Genomic DNA, 13,036 nt, shown 5'->3' with positions numbered 1-13,036 from the left:
TCCCTATAACTTTCCCTAATATTTCCTGTCAGTCGTGAGTCCAAGCTAAGCCATCATATCCCCTGTGACCTGCACATATACATCCAGATGGCCTGAAGCAACTGAAGATCCACGAAAGAAGTGAAAATAACCACTTCCTGCGTTAACTGATGACATTCCACCACTGTGATTTGTTCCTTCTCCACCCTAACTGATCAGTTGACTTTGTGACAATACACCCTCCCTGCCCTTGCGATATTGTAGTTCGTGATATTCCCCCGCCCTTGTGAATATACTTTGTACGATACACCCTCCCCACCCTTGAGAAGGTTCTTTGTAATATTCTCCCTGCCCTTGAGAATGTACTTTGTGAGATCCACCCCCGGCCCGCAAAAAATTGCTCTTAACTCCACCACCTATCCCAAACCTATAAGAACTAACTATAATCCCACCACCCTTTGCTGACTCCTTTCTCAGACTCAGCCTGGCCGCACCCAGGGGAAACAAACAGCCTTGTTGCTCACACATAGCCTGTTTGGTGGCCTCTTCACATGGACGTGCATGATATTTCCCTTTAATACTTCTGCCACCATCCTGAGTGAATCCCAACAACTCCCCCTTTTTTGTTTTTAAAATTAAGTTTTTTTATTGGACAGCACAGATATGTGCAGCCACAGGTTTGTTAGGCAAGGTGGTGACTGCTCTTATTCCGGCTTTGCATCCTAGAATTAGCAAATACCATAAACCAGCAGTTTGTTAGGCCGACGCGGTCGGATCGCCTGAGGTTGAGAGTTTGAGACCAGCCTGACCAACATGGAGAAACCCTGTCTCTACTGAAAATACAAAATTAGCCGGGCATGGTCTGAAATACATACAGTTCTGGAAGATATGAATAAAAGCTTAATACAAGCTGGTCTTTAATAGGTTTGCTTCCAGAATGCCTTTGATCATATTGGTATGTACTACCAGTAAACTTTTTGATTTTTGTCATGGGTGCTTCATGGCTATTTCTTTCATTTTCTTGCCACTGAAACTCAAACTCATAAATATCTTTCTCAATTTTATGGAAACAAAAATCTCCAGTGCGATGACTTTCATGTCTTTGCAATGTCCCTGTGTGGAACACTTCTGTATTGCCTTGCCCTGTTGACAAGACCACCTCCATCATGCATTTGGAAGAGGTATCTACAAAATATAAACACCAATAGGTTTCCAATTAAGTCCAGATGGTAACTATACTGAAATATGTAAATATGACACAAAAAATACTTATTTTAAACTTCCCAAACATGATCTTCAAAGTTTAGGAACACAAAAGGAGTAAGATTCTATAATAAATAAAGGGCGATTACATGTCCTTCAAATCATTTCTGTGGAAGCCTATTTTCAATATCATGACAAAACACTGACAGGGCACAAACGTGTAAGCCTAAAGTCAGGAGTGTTTTCCACTGTGACCCTAAAGCGCATCACAGTTTGCAAAAAAAATAAAAAATAACTGTCACATCAATGAAGCAAACAATATATACTCTTCATATTTACAGCATATTTACTCTATACAAATAAATGCTAAAGTACCACAAAATATACTATTTTGGCAAATAATCAACAACAACCTCATGTAAGGATAATCAAAATCAATGGAAATTCTGTATTGTCAAACAATCATAGCACTGACAAGATAAGAAAAGATTACAAAAATTAGCCAGGCATGGAAGCCCGCGACAGAGGTCCCAGCTACTCAGAAGGTGGAGGCACAAGAATCACTTCCACCTGGGAGGCAGAGGCTGCAGTTAGCTGAGGTCACACCACTGCACTTCAGTCCGGACGGCAAAAATGAGACTCCGTCTCAAAAAAATAAATAAATAAATAAATAATAATAACCAAAGAAAACAAGAAAAAAGAAAAAAAAATGAGAAAAAGAAAATGTTCATACCATATTTTTCTGAATAAATGTCATAAAATTATCTATATCCACGCAGAGAACTCCTGACCTCTAGTGATCCACCCGCTTCCACCTCCCAAAGTCTGAGGATTACGGACAAGAGCCACAGCGCCCGGTGACACTTTGTGACATTAACGAGTGGAGTGTGTCAGTTATATTGCATACCACATACCGAAAAACCATATGTAAAATCATAAAAATCAATTAATGAAATTTGTAACTCATGATAAAATCTGCAAACAAATAATAAGTACATTTATACAGCTTGCAGAATTCTAAACAATTCCCTCTTAAGAAAAAAGTCACAACTTCTACTTACCAGGAGCACACGACATAAGAAGTGAAATACGTGTCAAGACCACTACCTTCTGACGTATGAGGTCAAGAAAATACACAGCATTATAAAGTATAAGAATTGACTAACGGCCAGGCATGGTGGCTCACACCTGTAATCCCAGCACTTTGGGAGGCTGAGGCAGGCAGATCACGAGGTCAGGAGTTCGGGACCAGCCTGGCCAACATGGTGAAGCCCCATCTCTACTAAAAATACAAAAAAATTAGCTGGACATTGTGGCAGGCACCTGTAATTTCAGCTACTCAGGAGGGTAAGGCAGAAAAAAACGTTTGAACCCAGGAGGTGGAGGATGCAGTGAGCCAAGATTACATCATTGCACTCCAGCCTGGGTAACAGGGTGACCCACCGAACCTGGCCAATTTTTTGTATTTAGTAAATTTGAAGTTTTATCATGTTGGCCTGACTGGTGTCAAACTCCTGACCTCAACAGATCTACCCATCATGGTATCTCAGATTGCTGGGATTTGAGGCCTGAGCAACCACGGCCAGCCAGCCTAAGCTATTTCTGACAGGACAGTGAAATGACTGAAACAGGAAAAGGAGAATGTCATCATCATCACCAAAGGTTGACAACTCTTACTACACAAAGGAAGTTTAGAGTCTGTACTATAAAAACTGCAAAATGTGAAGCCATCTAATAGCATTAATGTGTTTTAAAACCCTGAAGGCAGCTGGGCATGGTGGCTCACTCCTGTAATCTCAGCACTTTGGGAGGCCGAGAGAAGTGGATCACCTGAGGTCAGAAGTTGGAGACCAGGCTAACCAACATGGAGAAACACCGTCTCTACTAAAAATGCAAAATTAGCCAGGCATGTAGGTGCATGCCTGTAATCCCAGCTACTTGGGAGCCTCAGGCAAGAGAATTGCTTGAACCTGGGGAGCAGAGGTTGTGGTGAGCCGAGACTGTGCCATTGCACTCCAGACTGGGCAACAAGAGCGAAACTCCGTCTCAAAAAAAAAAAAAAAAATCTGGAGGCAAATTAACATTACTTCTCAAATAAGGACACCAGGCCCACAGTGTTCATGTCTATGACCTTAATTTGAACGTATGGTAGGTGAGGGACAAGACTTGATCCTAGGCCTGAATGATTCCATGACATCTTCTTAAGCACAATAGTCAGCCCAGGCAGTACAGAAAATGACCAGTCACAGAAAATACAAAGAGAACAGAAAGAAGCACATCAAGGGGGATACAAGGGCTGAGCTGTGCTGCTGACAGTGGTGCTAAGTCATCCCTTATGGACCATGTGCTGAGTCATCATGCCTGCACACATTGATTCAGGCAGCCTCCTATAATTTTGTCCAGTGGATGAATAAGGTCTTGACTTACTCAGAGTAGTGTTGGAAGGGAGGGGCTCATGGGGAAATTGGGGTGCTCAGCATTACAAATCAATAGGCTGGAAAGCAACAGTATTTGTATCCAGATCACAGTATCAAGTGATGCAAGGCCTGGAAAGGGAGAGCAAGTGTGGAGGGCACGAAGTAATGGGCATATAGGAGTGAACTTTGTGCATGCACGTCTGTGGCAATATAATTCCACTACAATAGACCAAATTTTGAGCTTGGAGGAAAATAGAACTAATTTAGCAAATGGTAAAATATTGACCCAAGGTTAAATATTCAAATTACAATATGTGCAAGTGACAAGAATGAAAGAGACCCAAGAAAGCAGCAGTATGGTGGCCTGAGGTGAAAACAGTTTTACATCTCTTTTTTTTTTTTTTTTTTGAGACGGAGTCTCGCTCTGCCACCCAGGCTGGAGTGCAGTGGCCGGATCTCAGCTCACTGCAAGCTCTGCCTCCCGGGTTCACGCCATTCTCCTGCCTCAGCCTCCCAAGGAGCTGGGACTACAGGCGCCCGCCACCTCGCCCGGCTAGTTTTTTGTATTTTTTTAAGTAGAGACGGGGTTTCACCGGGTTAGCCAGGATAGTCTCGATCTCCTGACCTCGTGATCAATTCAATGCCTCTGATTTCTAGTTTCAAGAATATACTCAACAATATAACCTGTGTAGATTCCAGAATTGCATACACACAAGAAAACGTGAGTAAACCCTATGAAGAGTATAGCAGTGTAGGAGACCACGGGAATAAACAATGATTCCCTTGCTGAGTAGGTAGAGATGTGTTTGTGAAAACAGAGCCAGGCCAAGTGCAGTGGCTCATGCCTGTAATTTCAGCACTTTGGAGGCCAAAGTGGGCAGATGACGAGGTCAGGAGTTCGAGACCAGCATGGTGAAACACTGTCTGTACTAAAAAAATACAATACATTGCCCGGGCATGGTGGCACGTGCCTGTAATCTCAGCTACTTGAGAGGCTAAGGCAAGAGAGTTGCTTGAACCCGGGAACTGGAGGTTACTCTGAGTCAAGATCGCACCACAGCACTTCAGTCTGGGTGACAGAGCAAGACTCCATCTCAAAAAAAAAAAGAAAAAAGAAAAAAGAAAAAGAGGCCAGGTGCGGTGGCTCACACCTGTGATCCTAGCACTTTGGGAGGCCAAGGCGGGCAGACCACAAGGTCAGGAGTTCGAGACCAGCCTGGCTAAGATGGTGAAACCCCATCTCTACTAAACAAAATACAAAAAAACTAGCTGGGCGTGGTGGCGGGTACGTGTAGTCCCAGTTACTCGGGAGGCAAGACAGGAGAATGGCATGAACCCAGCAGGCAGAGCTTGCAGTGAGCCGAGATCGCACCACTGCACTCCAGTCTGGGCGACAGAGAGAGACTCTGTCTCAAAAAAAAAAAAAAAAAAAAAAAAAAAAAGAAAGAAAAAGAAAAAGAAAGAAAAAGAAAAGAAACACAGCGAGATGGAGATTGTTGCCTATGTATGTCATTGGTCACATTAGTGAAGAAAAACAATAATGTGCTAACTAAAATATTTGCCATATGAAAATTTGAGGGTAAATGTTGTTTCTTATGCAACAAAAATGGTGTTTCTTTTCCTGGTTCCTGTATTATTTGAAATCATATCCCTGGGCTTTTAAACACAGTCTCTGGAATAAATGAGACATGAAAAGTGAAGATGAAAGACTAGCAAATGCCATGCCCTCATATCCTCATGGAAACACCAACTCAACCAAATGTTTCATTAAAAAAATCTTTGTAGGCCAGGTATGGTGGCTCATGCCTGTAATTCCAGTACTTTTGGAGGCCGAGGTGGGTGAATCACCTGAGGTCAGGAGTTCGAGACTAGCCTGGCTAATATGGTGAATCCCTGTCTCTACTAAAAATACAAAAATTAGCTGGGTGTGGTGGTGCATGCCTGTAATCCCAGCTACTTAGGAGACTGAGGAAGAAGAATCGCTTGAACCCAGGAGGCGGAGGTTGCAGTGAGCCAAGATCGCATCACTTCACTCCAGTCTGGATGACAAAACAAGACTCCATCTCAAAATATATATATTTAAATCTTTGGGAAATGTCTAGAAACCAGTAAGGAAACTGCAGTATCCAACGAACACCAATACAAAATTGAACTGAATTGGAAGGCCAGGTTGTGGAAATTTGCTCATCTCTGCCCACCCTCCTCCCCAGCACAGGGCAGTATCCTCCCCTCATTATTCTCTTCTTGGGAAAAAAGAAAAGTAAAACTTGCATTCACTGTTCTGGCTTGTCTGCCATTGGCATGAAGAACTGGATTCTTTCTTTTTCGACTGGGATTATTGAAAGAAACACTGGTACAGTTTGTAAATCGGCTTGGAGGTTGCCAAAAATACTACCAGGCTCTGCAACAGGTTAGAGAAGCACATATTCTGCACCGCCAGCAGGGTTGGGAGGGTGGAGGGAGAGAGAAATTATGGACACTGAAGCATAGCACAAACTGAAGCTTCTGAGAAGCAAGAGTAAAACTTGAAAGAACTGTCTTAGAGACACTCAGGAAACTGAAGAGAAACAGAAGTAGTAAACTAAACAAAATCAAGAAACAAATACATGAACAAAACGTGAATATCAACAGACAAACTGTAATAAAAAATGAAAATTCTGGATCAGCAACGTAAGAAATAAAGTGAAAGTTTTACTAGAATAATTTAAAAGCAGAGCTAATTAGGCAGAAGAAAGAATGAGCAGACTTCAAGACAGGTTCTTGAAAATCGCTGTGTCTGAGGAGCAAAATGAACAGATAAGGAGACAGCCCAGTGGAGCCTCACAGACTTTTGCTTCACTGAGAGGCAGGAGAACGTACACATGACAGCAGCTCCACAAGGAGAACACACACATTCAGAATGCTCATTTGAAGAAATGACAGTGACAACATCCCACGTTTAAAGAAAATAATGGATTTACAATGCCTTGAAGTTCAATAAACTCCAACTAGAATGAACCCCAACACACCACTGAAGAGACACATTATGAACAAACTATTGAAAATCAAAAAAAAAACCACAACATTATTTTGAAATAAAAATACTCAACACGCAAAGAATACAAGAAACCTACCTCAACATAATAAAGGCCATTTAGGAGAAACCCGCAGTTACCATCACACCGGGTGGTGAAAGACTGAGATCTTTTCCTCTAAGATCAGGAAAGAGACTAAGAAGCCTGCTTCCGCTATTTCTATTCAGCATACTACTGGAATCCTGACCAGAGAAATTAGACAAGAAAAAGAAATAAATGCCAAGCAGCAGAAAAGGAAAAGTACAATGCTCTGTGTTCACAGAAGATGTCACCTGATATGTGGAAAACACTAAAGATTCCACGGAAAAACTGTGGAAAATACATATTTGATCAGGGATTAATATCTAGAATACATAACGAATTACTACAATTTGACAACAACAATCAAAAAAAAAAAAAAAAAATTAGAAAATGAGTCCAGGGGCTGGGCACAGTGGCTCACACCTGTAATCCCAGCACTTTGGGAGGCCGAGTTGGGCAGATCACAAGGTCAAGAGATTGACACCATCCTGGCCAACATGGTGAAACCCCGTCTCTACTAAAAATACAAAAAAATTAGCCAGGCGTGGTGGCGCACACCTGTAGTCCCAGCTACTCAGGAGCCTGAGGCAGAAGAATTGTTTGAATCCAGGAGGCGGAGGTTGCAGTGAGCTGAGATCGCACCACTGCACTCTAGCCTACCAATAGAGCAAGACTCCGTCTCAAAAAAATAAAAAGAAAAAATAAAGAAAATGAGTCCAGGAACTGAATACACATTTCTGCAGAAATCATAGACCAATGACCAATAAGCATAGAACCAATAAGCACAAAAAAAGTGAAAAACAGAGCATGTAGGGAAAAACCAATCAAAACTACAATGAAATATCACTTCAAGTACATTAAAATATTTACTATCCAAAAGAATAGATAATAAAAAGTGTTGGTAAAAATGTGGAGATGGAAAAGCCTTTTGCACTGTTGCTGGGAATGTATAATGAAATAGCCTCTTTGAAAAAATGTATCACAGTTCCTCAAATAATTCATAATTGAAAACCCCTATATAATTCATAACTGAATTCAAGTAATTCATAATTGAATAACTGCATGCCCCAAAAGAATTGAAAATAGGATCTTCAAGAATATCTCTAGCAGTATTTTGTTGATGTTGTTGTTGAGACGGAGTCTCGCTCTGTCACGCAGGCTAAAGGACAATAGCTCGATCTTGGCTCACTGCAACCTCTCCCTCCCAGTTCAAGCGATTCTCCTACCTAAGACTCCTGAGTAGCTAGGATTATGGGTGCCTGCCACCATGCCCGGCTAGTTTGTGTGTGTGTGTGTGTATTTTGAGTAGAGATGGAGTTTCACCACGTTGGCTAGGCTGGTCTGGACCCCCGATCTCAGGTGATCCGCCTGCCTCAGACTTCCAAAGTGCTGGAATAACAGGTGTCAGCCACTGCGCCCGGCCTAGCAGTATTATTTATAATAGTAAAGAGAAGGAACTAACCCAGATGTCCATCGACAGAAAAATATATGAACAAAATGTGGTATACACATACAATGGAATATTATTCAGCCTTAAAAACAAACTCGAATGTGGCCAGGGGCTCATGCCCATATTCCTAGCAGTCTGGGAATCCAAGGCAAGTGGATCACGTGAGGCCAGGTGTTCGAAACAGCCTGGCCAACATAGTAAAACCTCCGTCTGTAATAGAATTACCAAAAATTAGCCAGGCTTGGTAATCCCCGCTACTTGGGAGGCTGAGGCAACAGGATCACTTGAGCCCAGAAGGCAGCGGTTGCAGTGAACTGAGATCACACCACTACACTTCACCCTGGGCAATGAAGTAAGACTCAGCCTCAAAAAAAAAAAAAAAAAAAAAGAGAAAAAAAAGTAAATAGTCACTCCCTGATACAATATTAACCATGCAGTTATAAAAGAAAAATATGAAGACTATCACCAAGAATAAGGAACTGAAAATTAAATAAAATAAAAATGCATTTATAATACATAGAAATGGGCTGGGCATAGTGGCTCACGCCTGTAATTCCAGCACATTGGGAGGCGTGGCCAGGCATATCACCTGGGGTCGGGGGTTCAAGACCAGTCTGGTCAACATGGAGAAACCCCGTTTTTACTAGCAATACAAAAGTAGGCAGGCATAATGGTACATGTCTGTAATCCCAGCTACTCGGGCAGCTGAGGCAGGAGAATCACTTAAACCAGGGAGGCAGAGTTTGCAGAGGTCCGAGATTGCACCACTGCACTCAAGCATGGGCAACAGAGCAAACTCCAATTCAAAAATTAAAAAAAAAAAAAAAACATAGAAAAGAACAAGTTGAAAGCCACTGTGTCTTAAACAAATTACAGTAGAACTAAAATATGGAGACTTCATTCAACCTCACAAGCTCCCTCAATAAGATTGATGAAAACCATATCTGTCACAGTGTTGATCCCACAACAAACTGAACATAGGTTTTCTTGTTACAAATGAACAATGACACATATTAGCATAAAAAAATGTGAAATGAACAAGAGTTCAGTCAAGAGCCTCATACATAGGAGGCTGTGAGCCCGAATGACATCCTCGCTAGGAAGAATTTCAACACCACTGACTGCTGCTTAGAGAACATGATCATTAGTTTATGGGATGAATATTGTCACAGTGCCAGTGAGAGATGCTTCTGTGATGCTCCTCAAAAACTAAAATGGGCTGGGCATGGTGGCTCATGCCTGTAATCCCAGCACTTTAGGAGGCCAAGGACGGTAGATCGCCTGAGGTCAAGAATTCAAGACCAGCTTGGGCAACAAGGTAAAACCCCGTCTCTACTAAAAATATAATAATTGGCTGGGTGTGGTGGTGCACGATTGTAATCCTAGCTACAAGGGAGGCTGAGGCAGGAGACTTACTTGAACACAGGAGGCAGGGGTTGCAATGAGCCAAGATTGTACCACTGCACTCCAGCCTGGGCAACAGAGGGAGACTCTATTGGGGAAAAAAAAAAAAAATCAGCATGACAGTCAGAAACACTTGTCAGTCAGTGTCATGCTTTCTATTTCATATCCTGGGCCATGTTGACAATTCTGCTCAGGGCTTCCAGGGGCATCTCCGCCTAGAGCAGCATGATGCTCAATCATAATAGTCAAAGTATTCTTCATGAATTTTCTGTTTTTATGTAAACCCACTCTATAGAAGAGTCCCTAAGAAGCTATCCATGACCGATAGCAGGGTCATCACTGCAGAAAATAATGACATGTACATCAAAAGCATGTATAAGGGCCCGGCATGGTGGCTCACACCTGTAATCCCAGCACTTTGGTAGGCTGAGGTGGGCAGATCACCTGAGGTCAGCAGTTCGAGGCCAGTCTGACCAACACGGAGAAACCCCGTCTCTGCACTCTACCCTATGCAACAAGACAGAAACTATCTTAAAAAAAAAAAACCATGTATGGAACAAAATCACTAAAGAGAATACAAAACCAGGAAGAGCCAAGATAGACAAAGGCAGACTCCTTACATCTGCACGGACATTTTCCTCACCCACAGACTCCAGGTTCCTGTAGTTCTCCAACATCATGGCCCTGTACTAAGCCCTCTGTGCAGGGTTCAGACATTTCCACTCCGCCAAAGAGAATTCTATAGCCACATCCCTGAAAGTCAAGCGTCCCTAAAATGAAAAACACATTTCAGGGCTGGGCGCAGTGGCTCACGCCTGCAATCCCAGCACTTTGGGAGGCTGAGGTGGGCAGATCACGAGGTCAAGAGATCGTGACCATCCTGGCCAACATGGTGAAACCTCGTCTCTATTAAAAATACAAAAAAAAAAAAAAAAAAAAAAAAACATAGCCGGGCGTGGTGACAGGCGCCTGTAGTCCCAGTTACTAGGGAGGCTGAGGCAGGAGAATGGTGTGAACCCAGGAGGCAGAGCCTGCCATGAGCCGAGATCACACCACTGCACTCCAGCCTGGGCGACAGAGCAAGACTCCATCTCAAAAAAGATAAAAGAAAAACACATTTCAACAAAACATTATGAAGGAGTGAGTTATCACCCTCACACAAAATGAGAAAAAAGAAATTAAGTATCGATTTGATCAAAGACTGTGTTCACAAATCCACGTGAAGGTATTTTTGAACATTTTTTCTCTATTGTTGCATTTTATTGTACTTTTTCAGAAAGATTATCAGATTCTGTAAGTCACTGTGGAAGTCTTGGTTTTATGGACAATATAAAAAATATACAAATAGAAAGAAAACATTGGGCCGGGCGTGGTGGCCCATGCCTGTTATCCCATCACTTCGGGATCATGCGATTGCACTCTAGGCTGGGCGACAGAGCAAGACTCTGTCAAAAAAAAAAAAAAAAAAAAGATGTGAGCTGATAAGATACTACCAAAACTTATTTCAGAAGTAATTGTTTTTTGTTTTATTAAAAAACAGGCTCACATGATGGCTCTTACCTGTAATCGCATCACTTTGGGAGGCCGATGCGGCTGGGTCACTTGAGTCCAGGAGTTCAACACCAGCCTGGACCACATGGCAAAACCCGGTCTCTACAAAAAACAAAGACATCTGGCCAGGCGAGGTGGCTCATGCCTGTAATCCTACTACTCTGGGAGGTGAAGGTGGGCAGATCGCTGGAGGTCAGGAGTTCAAGACCAGCCTGTCCAACATAGAGAAACCCATCTCTGCTGAAAATACAAAAATTAACCAGGCATGGTGGTGCACAGCTGTAGTCTCAGCTACTCAGCAGGCTGAGACAGGAGAATCACTTGACCCTGGGAGATGGAGGTTGCAGTCAGGCAAGATCATGCCACTTCACTCCAGACTAGGTGACAAAAAGAATCTCAAAAAAAAAAAAAAAAAAAAAAAAAAAAACGAGAAAAAAACCCGCAAACATTAGCCAGGTCTGGTGGGGCACGCCTGTGGTCCCAGCTGCTCTCCAAAGGCAGAGGTGGTAAAATCACTTGAGCCCAGGAGGTTGCAGCTGAAATGAGCTGTGAACCTATCACTGCACTCCAGCCTGGGCAACAGTTAGAGTGTCTCAATATAATTAAAATGAAGGGCCGGGCGCGGTGGGTCAAGCCTGCAATCCCACCACTTTTGGAGGCCGAGACAGGCGGATCACAAGGTCAGATCGAGACCATCCTGGCTAACACGGTGAAACCCCGTTTCTACTAAAAAGTACGAAAAACTAGCCGGGCGAGGTGGCGGGCGCCTGTAGTCCCAGCTACTCGGGAGGCTGAGGCAGGAGAATGGCGTGAACCCGGGAGGCGGAGCTTGCAGTGCGCCGAGATCGCGCCACTGCACTCCAGCCTGGGTGACAGAGCTAGACTCCGTCTCAAAAAAAAAAATAAAAATAAAAATAAAAAGCAACTAATGAAATGAAGATGAACTAGAAAAAAAAGGAAACTCATTACAAAAAGAGAACAAAAGCATTTTTAACATTCCTTTTGTCAGGTTTCCTGCAGTAACAGAGACTTAGTCACTTTTTTTTTTTCTTTTTTTGTATTTTTAGTACAGACGAGGTTTCACCATTTTGGCCAGGATGGTCTGGATCTCCTGACCTCGTGATCCGCCCGCCTTGGCCTCCCAAAGTGCTGGCATAACAGGCGTGAGCCTGGCCAAGACTTAGTCACTTCACTCCCCAACTCTCCACCCCATCAATGAAAAGGGAAGAGGGTGATCCACAACTAACGAGTTAAGTCACTGTCCTCTGGTCTCTGACACCATCGTTATAAAATGAACGACATTTAGAGACAGCCGTTTTGCAACTTTCCTTCTCATCTGTATAATTTAAACAAATTTTAAATTTCTTACCTTCTAAAGAGAGAAAGCAACTTGTCATCACTTCCTCATCACATCCAACCAACTCACCGTCCATCTGCACCCAGGGTCCCTCCTCGTCTTCATTACTGTTTCCCTCCCTCATTCTGTACATAGCTCTTTCTCACCTTCTCTATTTCTTCTCTGCATTTCCCCATGGGTTTCTGCTCATTTTGTGTCCCACTTCTCTCCTACCCCATTCTTAAAACTTGTTTCACCTCTTGTTCCTCTTTCTCACTAATCTTTTCACTGTCCCCAATCTCCCCCTTGTCCTGAGGCAAGAGAATAGGATCTGGAGACAGGGAACATAAGGTCCATTCACACTTCATTCAAGACAGAAAATATCCTCTCCATATGGCCCACGCTGAGTAAATGACCTCGTATCTTTCCTTCATCCACTTCATTTACATAGGGCATACAGAAAATTAAGAACACACTTCCATTTGCTATGGAACTTAAAGAAATAATTACGAATAAGCTTAATTAAGGAGGTGAGAAGCTTTTACATTAAAATCTACAAACATTGATCAAAAAAACTAGAGATACGACCCATATTGATGGA

This window comes from Chlorocebus sabaeus, chromosome 6, assembly GCF_047675955.1.
Source record: "Chlorocebus sabaeus isolate Y175 chromosome 6, mChlSab1.0.hap1, whole genome shotgun sequence".
NCBI lineage: Eukaryota > Metazoa > Chordata > Mammalia > Primates > Cercopithecidae > Chlorocebus > Chlorocebus sabaeus.
Note: the sequence above shows the minus strand (reverse complement) of the source record.